Source organism: Microtus pennsylvanicus, chromosome 10, assembly GCF_037038515.1.
Source record: "Microtus pennsylvanicus isolate mMicPen1 chromosome 10, mMicPen1.hap1, whole genome shotgun sequence".
NCBI classification, from domain to species: domain Eukaryota; kingdom Metazoa; phylum Chordata; class Mammalia; order Rodentia; family Cricetidae; genus Microtus; species Microtus pennsylvanicus.
In genome coordinates this window covers 78,014,550-78,035,121 of record NC_134588.1, presented here as the reverse complement: position 1 = coordinate 78,035,121, position 20,572 = coordinate 78,014,550, and the positions used below count along the sequence as shown (strand labels likewise).

General features: G+C 41.5%; 1 pseudogene; it reads right to left on the bottom strand.

The window, feature by feature from the left end:
- Nucleotides 1–16,179: 16,179 nt before the first annotated feature.
- LOC142858329 (apolipoprotein C-I-like) lies at nucleotides 16,180–16,515 on the bottom strand (annotated as a pseudogene).
- Between the last annotated feature and the right edge of the window lie 4,057 nt (nucleotides 16,516–20,572).

Genomic DNA, 20,572 nt, shown 5'->3' with positions numbered 1-20,572 from the left:
CCTTTTATCCTAGCATTGTTTCTGACTCTGGAATACATTTATACATTGCTTTCCAGAGGAGTTTTATTAAAAAATATGCCCCTGCTGGAAGTAGGTAAGAATCTCCTCTGATATACATCCTCATCATTATTGGTTATTGTCAAATTCCATTTACCCATGAACAGTTGCTCATTTTCTAGTGAACCTGAAAAATGAGAATGTGGTATAGTTTAGCAGTTCATTTCCTCAGTCCACATCCTGAAATACTCTGGAGAAAGTTCGTGAGAAAATACGTGCATTAATGTTTGAAGCACCATCAGCAAGGGGGAGCAATTTATGTGTATGAAACAGTAAGAGAAATAAAGAGGTATTAGTATATCCACATAATGTAATATTGGGCATCCGTAGAAACAAGTGAATTATAGTTACAAATTGTGGTGTGAATAAATCCTCAAAATATTACATTGTGCTGAAGAAGTAGCCCAGAAAATAGTCAACATTATGATTCTATTTATGTAAAACCCAAGAAGAGCAAATATAAATCTGTTTTTAAAGCAATGTAGATAAATGTCAGAATCTATGAAAACAGAAAGGGGTGGTTAACATAAAATTTCTCTGAAAGGGTAATGAAACGGGTAAACCACACAGGGGCTTCTGGGATATTACCTAGCCTTGTTAAAGCTGAGGGGAAAGCCTGGGTGTGCTCATTTTATTATCTTTCTTTATCTATGTTTCCTGGAGAGTATAATCTGTTTCATCAAAACATCTCCTCTTTTAGGATTTGACAGAATTCAAAATATTCCAGGCTGTTTGTCACTAGGGGAACACCAAAGTTGTGAAGGAATGTGCCTCTCTTTCTGACCCAGACAAAGATGCCACATCATCACTAGAGAAGAGTTCTTCTGTCTAAAGGATGATACAAGTGAGTCTATACCCAGGGAAAGACAAGCAAGCCTTTCCTATTTGGGAATATGCTTGAGCTCTATGGGAGACTCGGGTCTGGAAATGAGCGAGAAGCCAAGCAGCTACCCCAACCAAGGAAAAAAGACATCTTAGATAGAAAAAGGGTTTGTCAATAGTTTCCTTCTACACAGTCTTGTGAAAATAGGGGCTTTGCAATTTGTAGACAGTCATTGCAACTACAGATGACTGGGGAGTGTTTGGTCCTGACTCCCAGTACCTGGGCTCGTCTGCTGCAACTCATCAGCCAGACAAGGGAGATGCTCAGAAGGGCACACCTGGCCTGCATTTGCAAGCAAAATGTATCTGCAGCTTCTATGCTACAACTCTGCTATTTCATGTAAGGCCTAGGTTCCTGCATCAGCCTTCTATGAAAGCATGAAAAACATGGCTCCTGTTTGGCCCCTATCCAGAATCTGATCATTTGATGCCACTCTTGGGTGGTCCCCAACTGTTTCAACATGACATTTTGGCGTTTGTTTTTTCTCCCCTATCAGCCAAGTTGGAAGATGGAGACAGCATGGGTTGTTTGAGTCAGTGTGGGAAATGGAAATCACCAATCTAGTCTGGTGGTTCTCAAATTGGATTGTGTATGAACTTCACCTGGATGGCTTGTTAGAACATAGAGGTTTTGGCTTTCTCCCCCACAACTTTAGAACCAGCGGTTTATCAGTGGTTCAAAAGTTGGGATTTCTATCTGTTTTCCTGCGATTCTGATAATAGCCTGGAAACTTTCATAAGCATTTTTGATTTTCTCCAAAGCTTGGAAGTTTGGAGAAAGCAGAAGCTCCTCCCATACTAGAGCATCAGCTCACAAGTGACCTGGATGTGTGCTTTACTGGATTCTGCAGTCTGAGACTGGGTATTGGCTCTTACAAACCATCGGTGATTCCAGTAGCTGTCTGGGCTCATTCGGGTCCATCAAACAGCAGAAAATGATAGGAAGGAGTCTGGAACTGGGTTTCTTAAAATGAAGCTTTCTATGTACAATTTGTAATTATCAAAGTTTTATGTGGGGTAATTGTGAAGTGACCCTCTGCAGGGGTAGGGAGGGGCTGGCTCTGAGTTCTCTGTGGGTGCTTCTCAGTTCTAATTTCTTACTATAATGAAGACTGATGGGTAATGGGATCAACTTTTTGCTCAAGGGCCTGCAAGTTTCTTTTTAGGAACAATTTCCCACTGTGGCACATTTGGTCTGTGAGGAGAGAGTAGCTGCTGGAGGCAGATGTACTGCCAGGAAGCCAAACCCAAGCTGGCCTCCCTGCATGTGTGGCTGGCTCAAGGGAACCACCTGTCCTCCTTCCTACCCAAGGTGAGTGTAGAACAGCTTGGGCTGATGGCTGTCCCCAGATACATCCCTACAGGGTGGTCTCTGTGGAGGAATGAGATTCTATTAAATTTTAGTCATCCCCTGAGGCATCTGAGGGAGACAATAATAATCTTTAGATCTAGCCCTGAAGTTTAAAGAAATTATTAAGAATAAAACATGCTAGGAAACTTTGTAAAAACTGTCATAAAACACAAAACAAGATGCTAGGTTGGTCCCAGTCAATTAAGCAAGCTGGGATAAAAAAAAAAAAGAGTATTTCCTGAGCGTTTTCTCTGTACCCTGTAATTGAAATACCTCCGCTAATTTTCACATTCAGGGCAACACTGGAACCTGGAATTTGTAATTTTAATTATATGTGGAATTAAGCCAGGGTCAGAAAGGGTAATTGATTTCCTAAAATATGGCAAGTGGCTGAGTCTATGGTGTCCAAACTGGTCAGGCTCCAGAATCATGTTTACACCATAGAACCCTGTTTCCTCAATGTCAGGTCTCATTTATAGCAAAATACAGTAGGCTATCACAGAATTAAATGTGTGTACATACCAAACATGTCTTTGTTGTCTGCAAAATACAGTAGGCTATCACAGAACTTAATGTCTGTATGTACCAAACATGTCTTTGTTGTCTGCAAAGAGCCACATGTTGATCAAACTCCATATTCTCATCCTGGTTTATGGAATATTCATCTTCAATATTACTTAGAAGTCAGAAAATGCTAATTTATTCCTAATCAATTCTATCCTCAGCCCATCCTTCCTGTGCTCTTACCCTTTTACCATCTCTCCATCACACATTCATGAGTTCAACCGTTCACTCCATAGTTGTTTATTGAGAAGTTCCTATTCTATGGCAGCCATTTTTTTTTCCATTTTGGTTCTAGAGATACAAGATTGCACGAGATATATAGGTGTTTATGGACTTTTCTATTTGGAAAAATGTGTATCTGTTTTGATCTTGTCTGCTGAACATGTTGTAATGAAAGAATGCGCTAATCTGAGGGGTGCAAGAGTATTTTGTAGGAGACCTACTGCTAAAGGCATGGTTGCAAAAGTTCTCAAGGGAGAGAAAGGTCAGGCTCTACCAGATGAGTTACAGAACAAGAGATACAGTACAGAGGGGAGAATGTTCCAGGCCCAGAGAATAGCACCTGGGAGGGTGCTGTCATAGTAGGGCCTGAGACAGTTTATAGAGCAGTGTGCTGTCTAGCATACCAAGCATGGGAAAAATCAGTTAAAGGTTAGCATTGTGGTAGTAGAAGCTCCGAAGGTTGTGGGGGGGCTCACACGTAGTTCTTCTGCTTGGTAGCTCAGTCTAGGTCATGACTCTCTCCTGAGATCCACTCTGACATAGAATAAGATACAGATAAAGATGCCTGCTATTCTACACTGGTCAAGGGTTAAACAAAGACCATGTAGAACAGAATTAATTCAAATGGGCTCAACCACCCTCTGCGCTGTAATTCTCACTGCTCTTCCTCTCACTGTCCCTTGAGTCCTCCGTGCCTTCATTAAAAGGTCTGTCCACGCTAAAACCTAGAATCTATGCTGTTCGTTTGCTGTATGGAAATGACTGATCAGAGGAGATTGTAGTGATGAAAGTGCTAGCCTGGTGACTTCCTGCAGATGATATTTGCCTCATCATCTGCAGGAGAAAGACTGGGATTTCTCTGCCTGAGAGTAACAGTGAAGGAGTGACTTCTAGGAGCAACCTTTTCAACCTTCCTCGTGCTGAGACCCTTTAATACAGTTCCTCATGTTGTCATAAGCCCCCACCATAAAATTATGCTGTTACTCCTTCAGAACCGTGATTTTGCTACTGGGAGGAATCAGTGTGTAAGCAATTGTGTTTTCCTATGGTTTTAGGTAACCCCTGTGAAAAGGCCATTTGACCTCCAAAGGCTTCATGGTCCACAGGTTGAGAACCACTGAACTAGGAGATTCCAAATAGCATCAAGTATCATTAATTTAAAGCCGGGCGGTGGTGGCGCACGCCTTTAATCCCAGCACTCAGGAGGCAGAGGCAGGCGGATCTCTGTGAGTTCGAGACCAACCTGGTCTACAAGAGCTAGTTCCAGGACAGGCTCCAAAACCACAGAGAAACTCTGACTCGAAAAACCAAAAATAAATAAATAAATAAATAAATAAATAAATAAATAAATAAATAAATTATCATTAATTTAATCAATCATCATTAATCTAATGGTCAAAATAATGGTCTTTGAAAACATTCACATCCTAATCCTCAGGACTTTTAAAAATGTTCCTCAAATGGCAAACAGGATGATATAGAGGTGATTAAACTAAGGATCCTGAGATAAGAAGATTGCTTAGATCGTCCACGTATGTCCAGTATAATTACAAACATCCTTACAAATAAAAGGAGGAACCAGGATGTCAGAAGTAGTGGGAGATACTGATGGCTGTAGCAGGCCAAAGACTTTTGGGTAGACTTTCTTCTCATGCATGGCTAGGGTCTTAAACTATAACATAAAAGAATTTCAGAATGGTCCAGTAAGAACCACCTTTGGAATTTATTAAGAAAAAGAAGTAGAATATATACTTTAGATTTAAGTATAGGGAGGGAAAAAGTAAGGGAGAGAAAAAGAGAGAGAAACAGAAAGATGAGTCAAGTGTTTTAATAATAATTGTGTGTGTGTGTGTGTGTGTGTGTGTGTGTGTGTGTGTGCATGTGTGTGTGATTTTATGGATTTTGAAGTTGCATAAGTAGTTTCTAACTTAAATTAAAAGTATATGAGCTGGTGTACTTGTTTTTCTTATCATCAGTAATTTTCTTATGTTAATGTAACATGGCTTATTCAGTGCCCTGTTTAGATTTAGGATATTAGAGATAAGGCTACGCTGACTGGTTGCATATGCCTGGGGGCCTCAACTGTACTCTTTTTGTTGTTTTACCCCTTCGATTTGGAGTGCCTTTCAGAAAAGGGAGTATTGTCTCTGTAGACACTTCTTCACAGTGGTTTTGATTTGTATCAGTTGTATCAAAAATCTTGAATTTCATTCAGTGACAACATGAATCAGATCTCAGGCTTGGAGGAGCTTCTTTTCCTTCCCATGTTTTATTACTTTTTTGTCTTTCTATACTATGTAAACTGTATCCAGAATAAAAGAGTAAAGAAACCATTGTCTTAGAAAGTGAGTAAAGGGGCCACAGGACAAGGAAGGACAGCAGTCTGTACACACTGGGGAAGGCAAGGAAAGGACACCACCTAGAAGCTCAGAGAAAATATAGAGCCAAATACTGCCTTGGTTTGAGCCCTTTGCTACCCATTTCAGACTTGGAAGATGACAAATTAATGTTATTTTAACTCATAAAGTTGTGAAATTTATCATAATGACAGCATTAAACTAACACATTTCAAAATTGTTTTTCTTTGTTTGTTATGATATCTATGTATGTATCTATTTATCTGTTCATCTGCCTGCCCATCTGTCCATCAGTCCATCTGTCCATTCATCCACCCATCCACCCACTTATCCATCCATCCATCCATCCATCCATCCATCCATCCATCCATCCATCTATCTATCTATCTATCTATCTATCTATCTATCTATCTATCTATCTATCTATCATCTATCCCGGGATGGCCCGAAACTCACTATGTAGACCAGGCTGACCTTCAACTCTCAGCTCTACCTGCCTCCCAGAGTACTGGTACTCTAGGTAATTTGGAGAAATTGTGAACTACACCAAAGAAGTAAGTGAGCTCCAAATCAGAAAAGATCTGGTCCTTCCTTCACAAATTAATTCATTCACCTTAATCTCAGAGTTTCTCAATGTCCAGCAAATATTTAGACTGGTTATCAAGTTATAAGCTTTGGTGTTGACTCCCTGCATCCCACATCCTCTGAATGTCTGCTATTGTATCAATCAGCTGAACTATTGCCATGCCAGAGTGTTTTAAGTCAGATATAACCTATTGCTAATTTGTCTCCAATCCTAATTTTCTTTTCTCTGTTTCCAGTCCTTTACAAAACCCCAGTATAGTTTCCTCAATCAAATCTGTCCAGCTACCAGATTCCTCATCTCTGTTTAGATGCACAAAAATAACTTAATTCCATGATTGGATTGTCTGTCTCACACCCAAGCCATCATTCCACAGGCAAAAGCACATTTTTAACAAGCTAGTTAAAAAAATTCAGAGACAAAATTCCTTTCCCTTTTTTACCCCACACCTTGTTAAAGTGACTGTATGCTTGGGTCCTGACCTCATATTGGTTTTTTTTTTTTTGCAAGTAAATAATGGAGTTTTCAAACTTCATTGTTCATAGCTATTTTCTCTCCTTGCTGTTTGCCTTTTGATTAAACTTCTGCTTCCAGGCTTACTGTCCTTCAGGCTGTACCATCAGACCTGGATCCCTAGCAATCACGGAACAACACCTCCTGGACTGAGCAAGTCGTTCTCACTCACCTATAAGAGATTAAACATTTAGTGTGTCTCCCCGTGTCTCCTCTTACAAATCATCTGTCTCAATTTGGCACCAGTCTACTTTTTCATATTAATCTTGATTCAATTTTCTCCCAAGTGTTAAGTGCTCTGTACTGTTCCTGGCAATGTACCAACCCTTGAATACACCTGCCTCCATTATTCTAATTCTCCACCTTCATTCAAACTGTGTCCTGCTACTCTGACCCTCTTTCTGCTGCACTGCCCCATCTTCCCTCCAGACTGGAAGGAACTATTAATATCCTTCCAAACCATAGAGGATCACCATCTACTTAATAATAAATGGTTTTCTTTCTTGTTTTCATATTCACTTACTTACATACTTACGTATTCTTTATGTTCTGTGTCGGTGTGTTGTATGCTTATATGCAAGTGTGTTTATGATTTTGCCCATCCATGTGGGCTCATGTGGAAGGTAGAGGTTGACACCAAGAGTCATCAGTTTTCTCTCCTAGTCAGGATCTCTGTGGAGCCTCAAGTTCACTGCTTTAGCTAGACAAGCTGGCCATTGAGACACTGGAATCTGTGCATTTGTCTTTCCCCAGTGCTGGGTTGACAGGTACATGTGGGGCATGCAACACGGGGCTGTAAGCTTGAACTGCAAGCACTTTACCCATTGGACAATCTCCCCAGTCTCTCCTTTTCCATCTTCTAAGGCTGAATATAGGAATGTTCCTCCTGTTGCAATAAGGGCTGAGCCATTTACTATTATTTTGTTTCTTTTAACACTTAAAATTTATACCTTCTTCCATGTGAAAAAGTACTAGGGACACCTAGCTGAATAGTCATGATTCTTGCTTGTTTGTTTTTTTCTTTTCTTTTCTTTTTATCTTGACATCTGGGAGTGCATCCTCATTTTCAGAAACAATTTCTTCTCCAGTGGAGATTAACCTCTGAGAAGCATGCTGGAGCTCTCCTGTTTGAATCTCTATTTGCTCCCTGTGCCCCTCCCCACTGTACAATGGGTCCCTCAAAGCTGAGCTCTATGGACTGAATCAATAGCTTCCTTTGCTGAATAATTTGGTTTAGACTTGTCCAATGGGGAACCCCAGAAGAAGAGAAGAGAGTGTCCCATCGCAGGTCCAATGTTATCACTGTGATATCACGTGCCAAAGGCTGAAGCTCAGGTCAGGCTCTTACTTCTGCAGTGAGGTATATCTTTGTAAGCTAAAGGCTTACCCCACTCTTATTGCCAAAGGAGAAAGACGACGTCCCTTGCTTCACTTTCCCTAAGCCCTATCTACAGTTTTGCAAGTAGTCCTATTTTCAAGAGTTCCCCAGATTCTCTAATTTCAGCATGCCACTCCCTCGCAGCCAGGTCTCTGACAGATCCTACATTTCCCCATTATTTGTTAAGGTCCTAGCTTCTTCTCTAGATCTCTCTGTGCTGGATCAAAACTCAGCAGATTCCAAAAAGCACTGCTGAAGGAAAGGGTAGACTGTATGCAAGCACACACCACTCTGCACTAATAAAGTCATCATGTATCATAACCGCCGCTTTTATGACCTTCCAGGACAGTCACCAGGCACCTCGGGGTGACCCCAATGCTCAGTGCATGAAACTCCTGGGTGAAAGATAATGGGCTCAAGCTAAATTAGAACCACTACTGAGTGCTTAGTTTTTCTACTGCAATTGGAGCTCTGACATGCCCTCTGCTAGTGGCACAATAATGTGCTTCAGTCACAGAATGTCATTTTCCCCAAACCTCACCGCTTTCCTCTATGTGTTGAAATTTTCCAAATGTGAACATGGAAGTACCCAGTTGGCAGGCTGGAAAGGGCAACTTCCATGAAAAACAGGGTTAGAGGAGGCAGAGGGAAGGCAACAGGTTCTGGGCAAGTGGAATCTTAACTCTGAACTGAGACAAAGAAAAGTAACATCCCAGGAAGAGAAGGTCTTGGCTCCCCTTCAGCTCCCAAGGTGATATTCATACTATTTATAAGAAAGAAAGGAGTAACTGGGACAGATCCAGGGACTTGGCACTATGCTAAGTAGGGGACTTTTCTGAGGGAGTTGGTGTAATGAAAAGCCAAAACTGGTAGAGAAGAGTGAGGCAGAACAACTCTGAGGTAGAGAAAGAGACTAGTCATTTTATGGCCTCTAACTTACAGCATGATTGATTCTGTGTTCCAGAAGTTGTTCTATAAGTATTGAGGTCATCTAGGAGGATGTAAATATGACGATTATCAGGCTAGGTCAATGGAGTCAGAACTTCTGATGAGCCCTGCATTCTCCCATGATTCCCTGTTGTATGCTGAAACCAACCTAATTGTAGTTACAGCTGTTGCTGGCCTCAGCTTCTGCTGGTATGTGTTATGGCCAGTGTGGAAGTAATGGATCCCCGTCCCCATCTCTTCAGAAAGCAGGCACAACCACCAAAGGCACAAAAGAAGAGGCCTGGAGGTTTGGTGTAGGGGATGAGAAAGATTTTTTTTAAATTAATTTATTTATTAAGGATTTCTGCCTCCTCCCCGCAACCGCCTCCCATTTCCCTCCCTCTCCCCCATCAAGTCACCCTCCCTCATCTGCTCGAAGAGCAATCAGGGTTCCCTGACCTGTGGGAAGCCCAAGGACCGCCCACCTCTATCCAGGTCTCCTAAGGTGAGCATCCAAACTGCCTAGGCTCCCCCAAAGCCGGTACGTGCAGTAGGATCAAAAACCCACTGCGATTGTTCTTGAGTTCTCAGTATTCCTCATTGTAATGGAGACAGAGTTCAGTCATCTCATAGTTCATTCAGAGAACTTTTTGTTTTTAAGTTAGGCAGTGGCTGGATGCCTGGAGTCTCACAAAGGATGTGTCAGGGTGGGGCAAAGCAGATAACATTGCTTTAGATAACTTGTATCTAGAATGTCCCTTAGGGCCACCTCTTACAACTTGTTCATCTGCCCAGTGTTATTGAAAGGTTTTAAAAATTTGAGAGCTGGACCTACTAGTAGATCTTTTGACTGTCATGAATGTGATTTTGCAGTGTACTCTACCAGCTGCTGGTTTGTTTCCTTAGTTCCTAAGCAGAATGGATTTGTCTGCTCTGTGCTTCCATCATGGCTCGGTGCCTCATTGTGATGTTTAAAGCATTGGATCCAGTAGACTGAAGCCATTACAACTATGAGACAAAGTAAACCTTTCTACTTTTAAAGTATGTGAAGGGTATGCTTCAATAACAAAAACCCAACTAACACGTTCTCCCGGTGTTTTATAAATGCCTCCAACCCCAGTGCTCTCGAGTTTCTTACCTCAAGCTTAAATGGAGGACTCCAGGTCATGTCTTGCTTCTAATTCTAAGTCTGCTGAGTCATATTATTACTCCCTGTTTATCAGAAACCCTGCTGCTAAAAACCTTACTGGTAGAACCTGGTTGGTAGATGTTTGATCTTCCACCCACAAAGGGCTGCTTGGGGAAGTGAATCAGCATCTCTAGTCATGAGCAGAGACTCTGGCATCAAGCAACACCTCGTAATGTAGAGGCCATGGCCCCCCCCCAAAAAATATGATCACAGATGAGAGCCCCCAGAGCTTTTATAACTCCTGGAATATGTAGCTGTGTGTCTATCAGTTAGTTGATGGCATGGGAGGAACAGTGACAGTCTAGACACATACAGACCAGCAAAATTCAGTTCTGCATCTTCTGAATCCCTCAAGATGGTGGGTGATTCGTTAATTGGGAATTTAAATGTATTATTAATATTGATGTTGTAATTATTGTGTATGTGTAGTATATATGGATATATATATATTTCCATATATAGGCATGCACTTGTCATGGAAAGTGTGTGGAAATCAAAGAGCAACTTTTCCTGAGTCAGCTCTTTCCTTCCCTCACATGTCCTAGGCTCTAAAACCACTTGTCTGCCAAGTTTATATGGCATGCACTTTGACTTGCTGAGACATCTCACAGGCCCTCACTGGGGATTACAAGTGGCTGCAAAGTGTTAATTATGTTATGGACTTTACTATGCCTGGATTAGATGTACTCAAAGATATCCTCATGATATTTTGCAAAAATATTGAGGAATGAGAACATCAGGTAGTACTACTTACTTATTCTCCCTGTAATTTGGAGGTGAAATGGCCCTGTAAATCTCATGTGTGAGGGGCCTCATGGGATACAAGCACATAGAAAAAGAAAGCAGAGCAAAGCTCTCTTTCCATACATAGCTCTGATCAGAGTGGACAAGTGCAGAATGTTTGCCTAGACCTACACTGACTTTAGACATGCGCTCTGGTCATAGTCGTCTGAAAACCTAACTCTGTCTCAGAATGTCACAATGTTATTCACAGTTTTGGAAAGTCACACACACAGGGAGATACAGGAATGGATGCTAGAGAGAAGCATTAGTTACATAAGATAATGCTGGGTAACAGAGTGAAGGATAGGGGCTCATTCTCACAGAGCCTGTGAGAAATTGAGAAAAATCAAAGATATATTGATTTTTTTAGAGCTTGGATAAGCTAAATCACAAAATATAAATATTAATTATTTTTTATATTTGTGCCTTTATTTGTATAATTAAACATTTAAGTAAATGAGTAGAAGAGTGGGGACAATTCATCTTTATAAAATAGTTCTATGCAATTTAATTTTTGCTTTTATTATTATTATTGTTGTTGTTAAAATTTCTACCTCCTCCCGTCCTCCCATTTCCCTCCCCTTCTCCCTCTCTCTCAAGTCCAAAGAGCAGTCAGGGTTCAGAGAGCTAACCACGCAGTATAATCCTAGACTTAAAACAACCCACATGCTCTATCAAGGATGGTGGTACATGAGCAGAACATGTATTTATTTAAAGTTAAATGAAGACTGTGTCTCCAACTTTCAGCTGGTCAATTAGCTCTATGATGAAGCAAGTAATTATATTTGAACATGACATCTGAGGTGTATTTTAGAAGGCTTTATATCATCGGGAGCATTAACTCAATGTCTCTCTCATATTGCCAACCTCATGGTGGTTCAGAGCTGTTCTCACTGTGGTCCTCATTGAAGTGAGGCCGAGAAGACAGCAGAATGTTGTGTGAGACATCATCACTAGCTCTTTAGCAGCATGGGACCATGCATATCGGTCAAGTCTGTCCTCCTAGAAGAGGATGACCTCCAGACCAACTCACCCCAAAAGGTCTGGAGAGTAGGAACAGGGATATTCCTTTCCCCTCCTAAAAATAGCAGAAGCCTCACCCTCAGCATCAGGGAATTAACAGCCTTTTGTGTGAGGTCACACACAAAAAAGCAACACTGCAGCGGAGCCAGAAATTCCCAGTTCATGACTGTTCTATGCAGACCTGCTTCTTGGAGACCTATAAATGGAGGTGGAGCCTTCATGTCCTGACCACACAGTCCCAAATAATCACACAGAAACCTACATTAATTACAAACTGTTTGGACTCAGGCTTGTTACTGACTTGCTCTTATAACTTCAATAAATCCATTTCTATTCATCTATGTTTTACCACGTGGCTTCATGACATCACGTGTTTCTAGAACATCTCCCTGCCTGTGACTATTCTCTCTAGACCTGCTTCACTGAGACTCCTGGAAATGACCACGCCTCTCAGTTCAGCTTCTTGATCCAACCATATATCCAAGGCACAGGCAGCTTTTTGTTGGATTATTTTGTACAAGATACCATTTTTCCATGGGCTCCTTCCTGGCTTTCTCAATAACCCTAACACCCACTCTCACTGGCCTGACAAAACTGAGAAAAATTTAAAGATACTTTGAGTTTTTAGGTTTTCTTAACCACTACTGTTTCTTTTGGTTAAAAACAGAGCAGTGACAGATACCTGGCTGCTCTTTTTCCCTGTGTTGTTCACTGTTCTTGGAGTCTGTTGCAACATCTCCCTACCTCTCTGGGCATGAGAAGGCTTGCTGGCAGCCTCCTGAGAAGGTTCCACAAAGGTAGGCCACAACAGGGCTAGCTTTTACTTCTTTGGTGACATTTCTACTTGCACTGGCCCACTTTGCTGCAGCGGTGCTCTGCTAATGCAAGGAGAATACATTCAGCACAGAGCGCCCTGGAGAGCCATGGAGATAATAATGCCACTATTCATTATTTTAAAACAAACATAATTTGGAGTGTGGATCTATCTGGAAGTGTGGAATTGGTTCCTCTGAAAGAGCAACTGGCAAGGGAAGAGCATGTGACTAGCGCAAGGGCAGAGGATACCACCTGGGGCCACCAGTGCAGGTTTTCTGACTCGGGGCCATCCCTACAGGCCCAGCTGCAATCACAGTTAATGTGGGAATATAGTAAGAGCAACAGGCCATGCATTGAGCACCTACTGGATACTCTAGTTGCTCAATTCCATTAACCCCTCCTGACTACCCTGTTCATTCGGTATTATTTTCCTCTATAGGTATCTTTTTTTGAGAATCACAAAAGTTGAGATATTTGGCTCACGGTCAAGTACTTAGCAGTTGAGGACTGCTCTAATTTCAAAGCCAAGGTCTTTCTATAACATGTTGTTATGGGTACAGTAATCACACCTGAGCTGAGAGACAGGATAAGTATGGCCTAGAGGCAAGAAAGGGTATGAGAACTTAAGGCACATAAGAAGAGGCCCTTCCCATTGGGGAAGTTAAAGCCAGATCACACAAATTGTACCAATGCAGGCACCAACAAACTTTATAATATTGGACAGCTCTGCCTTGGTTGTCTCATCTGTGAAATGGGCATTTCAATGCAATGAAAGCTTTGTTCTTTATGTTTTCTGTGCTAAAATTGTATGTCAGCCAGATCATTTTCCAGTGATCCACTCAGGTAAGAGAGATAAGAAAAGGAACTCAAACTATACCCTTATAGCTGGAGTAGGGTTTAAAGAGAGGTCAGCCATCCCCACTTGACTGAGAGTTCGACCATAGATGTATAACAAAAAGTGTCTGCTTTGCAATTATTTGTGTCCCAATAGCATTTTTCTAAAGTCCTAAAGAATTTTCTGCTTCTGTTTGATGGGAATAGAGTGTTAGTAACCCCCATTATTCTTTGTCCAGTACAAAGTGATCAACCCTGAAATCATATACGCATAAACAATAAAAATGGGCTCAGGAGGTTATATTTATATAGTCGTCCATACATGTACTTATATATGTATATATAAATATATGTGTGTATCTAAAAATAAAGTAAAGGAGGCTGTCAATTTGAGAATTTGGAGGTTATAGGAGGGGCTGGAGAAAGGAAAGGGAAGCGGGGAAAGTGGTACACCTCTATTTTAATAAAAATGTTTAAAAGAGACTATTGAGCTGAATTCACAATGTTGTGCTTCAAAAATTGTTTCAGAGTTTGTGTGGACTTCTTGGAAGTGGATGTCAGGTTTGGATCTGAAGTATTGATGTGGTCATACCCTAAGACCCAACTCCACAGTGGCTGGTGTTTGAAAGTATCAGTGTGCACAAATCGGAAAAGCTTGGCTTGACTTTGAACTGTCCTGCATTCAAGCCAAAGAGTGTGTACATCCTGGACAACGTGCTCATCTTCTTGGGGCTTGGTGCTCTTGTGAGTACGACTGAGACCATACCGAAACTTAACAGGAGCAAACACATGACGTCTCAGATGTGAGGCACTGACAGTGTCAGATCCAGGGTCTCTTTCCTCACTGCATATACCGTCTACCTGGAGAGATGCTTCAGATTCTAGATCATATTCAGTGTAGCGAGGCTGTGACCATTATCACTTACAGCTATTTGAGGTCATGGGCCCTTTAGAGAATACAATGAAAGTGTTAGCCTTTTGCCTGGAAGAAGAATCACACTGGGCTATCAATGTTGGGGTACACATTTAGGAGTTTCTTTCTTGAATCTCACTCACCCTGCAGCCCAGGGGTCTTCCTGCTCTGAGAGCTATCTGTGACACAGGCCAGAGGAAAATCTGTTCTGTTCCCGGGAAGGTACAGAGAGAAGAGGTCAAAGTCACATAGGCTGCCTCCTGCTCATCCTAATTGATGCTCTTGCGCGTACACTAGAATGTGCCCTAGCTCACCTGCGCTTCCCACCCTCCCTAACTGGCTCCTCTTCAGTGATCTCTGACACCAGCAGGAGCACAATTAGTCAGAAAGAACAAAAGCAGCAAGCTACCTGGACTCTGCTGTGGCCTCACCAGATGCTCTGGCATGGTTGTTTTTACGTAGCTTCCTGGAGCATGCTGTGGCTGCCAGATGTCCCACTCCAGAGCACTCCCTGGTCCACTGAGGTGGCCTTGCTTCTCCCTGCTCAGTTATCCTGTGCAGCTACAATCATCTGTCCTCAGGCACATAGCTCATACCAAAGCCAGACATTACCATCATCCCCATCAATGCTCCTTTATTCATGACCTGACAAAAGAGCAGAATAGATCGCTGTGCTCCACCTGGGAAAAGTCTCTTGGTTTTCAGCCAGCTTCAGGCAGGCGAATCCTGGCAGCCTGGACTGGGAGACATCACTGAATGTTGGGGACTTCAGCAGGTGACTTTCCCAAATGGCCTTCTTTGGATACAAGTTCTTCCAATTTGTTTCTGATCATCTAAATTTTTGTCTCCTTGAGTCCAGAGACTCTGTATCCATGACACCCTTTAGATAATAACACAGACTGACCTATCTGTTGTTGACTTCCTACTAGATTCCAGTACATATCACCTTTGTCCTCTCTCCTCACCACCCTACTTTATGTTCTTGCCTCATTCCTCATTTACGCAGATTCATGCTGCAGAAGTTTTCATTTTCTTAATGGCTACATAGCCTTTCTCTCTCTGCCTCTACCCCTATCTCTCTCTTGCCTACCTCATTGCCCTATTATGTCTTTTTTTTATTAGATCTTACTATTCTCTGAAACTCTATTTCTTATTTATGTCTCTATCTGTTTGTGATCTATCTCACTTGCTAAAGGGAGAAACTAAGAGGCCATGCCCCTGTCTTTCTTGTTCACATTCTATCCCCAGGACAAGTTGAAGCACACAAAATTAGTTCTGTTGAATCATATGTTTACGGGAAATGCGGCAATATACTGTATACTTTCAAAACTACTCCCTGGTATTGTTTGTCCAGAAATTTATCCTTCTTCAAAAGAGGGATTCAGGAAGCTCTGCAGACCAAGGGACAGAGGTCAATTATATTTCTGAGATAACATGTGGTGCCACAAAATTGGATGACACAGTATACTGCCTACAGAGACGGATTGCAATTATTTTGGCCATGTCTGAGTTTCCACATCTTATCGTTGGTAGCTATTTGCTTCTCTCCCTTTTCAAACTCATCTTTCCTCAGAGACAAGGGATGTCTGAGTTCTCAGACACAGATTTCTGTGCCATGTTGTGTGGACTATTGGCCAGTTGTTGCTGTGTGACTGTGATGGAGCTAAGCATAGTGGTCACACTCTTGAGGGTTGATGACTTGAAGCAAGAATGACTCTTTTTTTTTTCATTGTAGTCTTTTTATTGGTGTAGGTTGAGGGACCTGCCACATCATGTGGGCGTCCTTGCTGCACTAGGTGGCTCACCAGGTGCTCAGGCAAATGTGGTTTTGATCTTTCTCCTTCATTTTGCCGAATGTCTCTGAAATCCAGGTCCGGGTCTTGGTCAGAAATTCCTTCTGTTTGATGTGTTCAATGGCTGCCCGGGACTTGCCTTCCAAAGTGTTCCCAAATTCCTTCAGCTTATCTGGTAAGTTCTCAAATGTGCTGGAAAAGTCAGGGGTCATCTGGGCAGGGGCTGGGCCTTCCAAAGCCATGGCCAGGACCATAATCAGGACAGGAAGTGAGATGAAGAGCCTCATGGTGGCTGAAGGGGCACCCTGGAACTAAGTCAGATCTGTTAGGTGGAGCACAGGGCAAGAATGACTCTTAAGTCATTAAGATTCCTTAAGTTCATGATATTCTCCAGAAAGTTACCAGGAGAGCTAGGCTGGTTATGGCCATAGAAAATCTGCACTGGTGATGATGAAGAATATGAAGATCATAATAGATGAGGTATATACAATACTTAGTCATAGGAAAAGGACTTCATTTCATTGTGTATTAGGAATAATAATATAGCCTTTTAGGGATCTCAGATAAGGGAGGGTCAAAGATGTTAAATACCTAGGATTTAGATATATCTCTGAAGTCAGTACTTTAACTTTATCCTCCGTATTGTGGGACTTCCATTTTAGATGAGGGATGGAGACTAGATTAGAAGGAACAGACTTGAATAAGAAGAGGCTGACTGGAAAGTAGTTCCCACAGGAATTGAAGTTGCTGAGACTAGGGACTGAGAAAGAACATGTTGAAGTTTCCCCCAGGCATTGATTTTTACCTGAGAGACATAAACACAAATATACAACAAACTTGGGAAATGGCTGTGCAATAAAGGATGGAAAAGTATCTTAATATATGTGCCTAAGGATATGAAAGCAATTCAGGTCAGGACAGAGCATGTGTCCTCCAGAGTATTAGTAGTGAAGAAGCTCAGCCTTGAGTCTAGGAGGAGCCAAGCTGATCACCAGGAATGATAGAAAACAGCCTGAGTTTATGTTGTTTGTAGCACTGGAGAGGCAGCGCCAAAGGCCCAAGGAAACTCAGTAAAAGTTGGGAAGTAATTTAGAACTCTTATCCTATGGTGTTGTCTAGGATGCCAGTTAAGATGCCTGCTGCAGAAATTTGAAAGACAATTACCAAAAATTAGGCCTACAATACTACTCATCACAACTCCATTCCTTATCAACTTGATACCCAAATGCATCATCTTTAACCATAATCTCCCACCTCTTTCCCATAGACTTCTGATCATAATAATATACAAAGGAGAGCTCCCAGTTTGCCTTCTTACCCCATCAACATAAAGAGATGTTTACATCTTTTCTTTATTCTCTTCTAGTTGACGTTCTTTCTTCTTCTTATCTTTCATTTTTTCCCCTCTGTCCTTCCTTCCTTCCTTCCTTCCTTCCTTCCTTCCTTCCTTCCTTCCTTCCTTCCTTCCTTCCTGTCTCCCTCTTGTTCATTCTTTCTTCCTTTCCTCATCACACTCCCTTCTGTCTTCTTCCCATTTTCTTTCCATTTTAATTATTTGCCCGATTTTTCTAAGCCCCACTTATATGAAACACAGAGTGTCAGATGGAGAATGATGCAAACCTATTTTCATGTCTAATAAATATCTCTTTGATCTCAAAAAAATCTTAAACAACTAGGACATTTTTATCTAAAGCCATATACTAATAGTAAAACTGTCCATAGATGAAAAATCCAGGTGAGGATTTAAGAGAATAATTGTAGAACTTTTGAATGGAAGCACATTTTAGAAAAGAAAAATTGAGACTTTATAATAAAAACTCATATAAATGTATAGAAAATATACGATATATTAGCAACCCTCTTTCACTCGGAAGTTAAGGGATACAAATGGAACTGGCTTAAGCCAGAAGAAAAACGTGAGGCCTTTGTAAGCAGGAAGAAATCCAAATTTCAAGTGGCACCAATGGTCAATTTTCTAAATAAATCAAGGGTTATTACAGCTCAATATGTGTGTGACTAAGTTAAATAGTGTGTAAATATGTGGCTGTGCCTTATTAGGAAAATAATCTCAGTGTATTAAAGGCAATTGAAAATGTTCATTTTAACTTTTGGGGTGTTTAAAATAAAAATATTGGTACAACTATGGTTATCATGGGAATATGATCTATAATACTAAAAATAATCAAAGCATAATGAAAATCTAAGCAAACCACACTCAAAAGGGGGTTGATTGACTAGGCTGCAGGTCATTTTTACTACCAATTTCATGCCACTACTGAACCAAGTATGATAACACATGTTTGTGATTCTAGCACTTGGGGTCGGGGGGAGCAGAATGATCAGTAATTTCAGGTTATCTTGATCTATGTAGCAGGACCTGTCTCAAAGCAACTAAAATTTAAAATATATGCTACAATTAATGCATACAATCTATGTGTGTGGGTCAGATATTAAATGGAATTCGAGGGTCACTAAGTGAAAGAAAATTCAAGTTGCAAAGTCATGCAGATAACATAATTATATTTCTGTTAAATGTATGTGTGAGTGCATGTGTGTTCAGTCTTTATTTAATCATAGAAAAATGTAAAAATAAAGTCACAGTGACCTAATAGCTGATGCTCATCAATCCAGTCACGTGACTCTAAAAGGCTTGTAAAATATTGTCCATACAACTGTTGGTTGAAAGCCAGTAATATAAGACTGGAGAGATGTGGTTAAGAGCTTCTACTGCTCTTACAGAGACCAGAGTTGGTTCCCACGTTGGGTGGCTCAAAACAGCGTGCAGTTCCAGTGCCGGGGATATCTGACACTTCTGGCCTCTGGTGATACCTGGACTCAGATGCGCATATATCCATACAGACTCATATACAACCAAAAAACAGTGATCCATGGGAACCAGAAATACAAAGAGCTGGCCAGCCTTGGAGTTTTAGTCTTCCAATTAGAGGGAGTTTATGGACTTAAGACTCATCTTGCAATTAGGGAAGCAGGCTAGCAGGAGTAGGAGAGATGTGGAAATAGTAAGACTGACTTATAGTTGATTTCATGAAGAATAAATGAGAAAATGCACGTGATACACATTGCGGGACTGAAAAAACTCTCAGTTTTAATTGTGATAAAGGGACAAACTAGATGGTTTTAATCTGTGTTACAAATCAGCATAACTTCCTTTCATAGCCCATTGTCATCCGTTTCATGCAGGGCCATTTCTGTTCCTCAATTTGGGCAAGTCTCGGATTCACTTTAGGCAGCTGCAGCAAGTTGAGTCATGACAGGTACTTTTTAAACAGCCACAAGACACTTATTGAAGTGAGACAACTTGGGGACATTTTCTTGAAGTGCAAATTGGCTAGCAGGCATGGGTTCTAGGTGGTTGTATTAGTGCCAAAGGACACGTTAGTTTTCTCAGATGCCACTGAGCAGCGTAATAAAGGTTCTTTCACAGGCTTCCAGCACATAGGGGTTGTTTGATTTCAAACTCCGCCTGCTATACAAGCAACTGGGTCCTTAACCTTAAAAATGCCAACATTTACATTAATGTGAAGTGAAATACAAACCAAAGAGGCTTGCAGAAATCAGCAGGTATGATGGATATTCAGAAGATGCTCTACTTTCACACTTTTTCAGCCTCCAAATATGGAGATTGATGGAAGCAGGGTATACCACCCGGGAGTCTACGTGGGAAGACACTGGTCTGATTAGAGAACAGCATGGGGCTTGGAAGGATCAGGATACCAGAGAGTAAAAGATAGGGGTACAATGAAGCAGAAGGCTGACCATGAGCAATTGCTAGGGGAATTCCAGATATGAGGGTGCAACCAGGATCTCTGTAGTTAAGCCAGAGTGGTTGCACTGGGTGAGAAAATAATGCCTCTCAACTCCACCTTTACCCACATTTCCGTGGTCCAGAGCTCCCCTCTTCCCGTCTCTTTTCTTCTATGATTTCCTGACCTAGGTCTGGGCATCTCAGATTCATTTTTTTATGAATTTTCTGTAACATGGAAGACCAGTTAGAAAGTACTTTAGTCTTCTCAGAGTGTATCCTTGTTTATTTTCTGTTGCTGTGATAAAAGACCATGAACAAAAGCAACTTGGGGGACAGGGCTCATTTGGGTTATGCACTCCAGGTCCAGTTCATCCCTGAAGGAAGTCAGGGAAGGAACTCAAGGCAGGAACCTGGAGGCAAGAACTGAAACAGAGACCAGGGAGGAGTGCTACTTCTCAGGGCTTATTTGGCTTACCTTCTCATATAGCCTAGGACTGACTACCAGTGGCAATGACCCTGGTGGACTGGGACCTCCCAGGTTAATCATTAATAAAGAAAATGCCTCCACAGACCTATCTAAAAGCCAGTCTAATGGAGGCCTTTTCTCAGTTGAGATTCCTT